Raw genomic sequence first — 2,691 nt, 5'->3', positions numbered from 1 at the left:
AAAAAATCGACAATGACCCATGCTGGGCGGAATACATTTGTCATTGCAGTAGAGCCGAAAGTCATTGGGTCGTAGATATTTCAGAAGTGCTGCGCGTGCAAATTGTATATCGTACCCTAAATGTTAATCTTGATATTGGCATTGATTCATTACTATATTCAACCGTTTACAGAGAGACATTATAAGTGCGTTATTATTGGTTGTAAAGTTTACAACATAGTGATTTGAAATTTGTTTTACACCTATAGTTGATGATAAACATTACGCTCCGCTGACATATAAACAAATATGTCAATATCAATTAGAAATCGTTACACATATATAATAAATATGTCGTCACATTTTTCTCACGTTAAATTTAGCAATTATTTTATTTGTTTCTTTTATATCCAGCGTAAAGCACTTTGTAAAGAAACCCATCGCCCTAAGTCTCTAAATGTTTACAGAACACTCAAGTGCCATTGCTCTATCTCAAGTATGGATATTTTATTTCATTTCCGATTATGTAGATGGTATTTTGAACAACACTTGGTTAAATAACTTTACGTTTTAAAATGTTGATAAACTTAATGAAGTATGTCTTTAAAATTCACTTATTGACAATTTAAGCAATTAAACTATTTAGATAATTAATATGCTTTAGTATACACCAAATAAAAATGGCGTAACAAAGCATACGGTTAAGTCTTTATCATCAAACTTGAGTGTGGTGTTATTGGAATTATTATCACCGAATATTAAATGACTGATTTATTTAAACTTAAAAAACAACAAAACCTAAACCAATTTCAACGGATTCTGTATCGATCCAAAATGCACAGCTCTTTAACGGAAATATATATAACATCATCATATTGTAATTTATTTATAAAATACACCAATTAATGATAACATTTTTACATCAGTTTAAAGGTAACCGATTTGGAACTTTAGATTGAAATGTACCTGTAAATATGCTACTTTTTCCCTAGACAAACAATCCCAGGTATGCCAGTATTAACCTGTCCACTTGACATCCATTAAAAAGCACATTTACAAAAAAAAGATATGCCATTATTTATCAGCTCAACACAACGTATAAACACGCCCATTAGAGAATATCATGCGATGTGAATTTGGACTCTTAAATGTAAACAAAAGAGAATACGCACATTTCTTGGTAATTAACGAATATTAAACGCAGTATATAAAAACTACAGTTGAGAATATTCAGGTCTTCTTTTCTCCAAAATCATTTATCCATTTTGAAGTTAAGAATCTCTTGAAATGTTACATTCGTCTAGTTAAATATGCTATTATACTTCAATTTATCAATCCAATTTATCATTTCCCCGAATTCGAAAATCGTGTTTTCGTCTCAAAGTAATTGTGGAAATCATAAGTATGATTTATATATCCCTCTCCCAAAAAGACTAAGCCTGGCATTTAAGCAAGAACGGCACTGATAATGACGATGTGGTTGATTACAATAAGAGATGGTAGTGCCCAGGTTGCTGTTGTTGTTGTAGATGATGTTGCTGCAGATGGGGAAGGTGGTAATGTGTGTTGTTCTTACGATGTATGATGATGATTAGCGTTAGCATGATGATGATGACAATGAAAGTCATGATAATTTTAATGGCCGTGATCATTACAGTCATGAAGATCATGATCATTATGATGTTAATGATGCATATAAATATGAATCATCGTTGATGATTGTGATTTTGATTTGGTAGAAATGGTACTTATTTATGAAGCAGAAAGTATGAATTTTAAATTAAATAATATAGGACAGATATTAATTAGTAATTGTTGGATATTTTAATCGATTTAAATATTATAAAAATAGTTCATTCACGACCAATATTACGACTTAAACCTTGTTGTGTCAACCGGCGTTGCAAAATCAAATTACAAAGGCGCTCTTCACGGTCCTAATTCATTTGATGAATCAGTGTACACAATGATAAGGACATGGTCGACCAATGTATTTGCTTTAAAGTTTAGGGAACGAGGTCCCTGTTTGCGTTAGACTTGATTTTTCTTAATCCCTCAATTTAGACGCAAACATGAAGATTATGTGTCTTTACCCTCGACGAGACACTTGTCTATTATTAAACTATCTATGAGAACATCGGTGAATTCTTCTCCGCTAGGCCCGCCCACCATAACGGCGATAGCATCGAATTATATCTCACAGTTGAATGTTTATATATCATACCGAACAGCGCCGATGACAGATTGTGGTATGCAGTGCGTTCATGTCGTGTACGAATATCGCTAGATTGGTTTAAATGATATTGAAACAAATTAATCCTACGAAATTATATTTTAAATGAAACTCTTTGATTTGAAAACTTGGGATAAATATAAAGTCGTTCAAGTGCTAAATGCAGTTGTTTTATCAGCGGAATCAGTCATGAATGTTAATTAATAAATGTCGAGCCCTAGGGCGTTTTACGTATGGATTGTTTCAACGCATGTCAGATGTTGTTAAACAATGCGGAGCGTGCTTGCGAACATTTATGCGCTTTCAAAAGCACAACAGTATCGCGGGCGACTAGGGCGAATACAGAGTAGATCTAAAATAAGTTGAGAAAGACTTAGTGTACACCAATACAATAATACCGGACTACCTGGATAGCTGCATTTAATGCACTCTGTAAACGTTTTCATTCTCAAAACGGGTTTGCGATTGGATATGACGAG

This window comes from Dreissena polymorpha, chromosome 1, assembly GCF_020536995.1.
Source record: "Dreissena polymorpha isolate Duluth1 chromosome 1, UMN_Dpol_1.0, whole genome shotgun sequence".
Classification (NCBI taxonomy): domain Eukaryota; kingdom Metazoa; phylum Mollusca; class Bivalvia; order Myida; family Dreissenidae; genus Dreissena; species Dreissena polymorpha.
The sequence above is the reverse complement of the archived record's forward strand: the minus strand, read 5'-3'. Positions refer to the sequence as shown.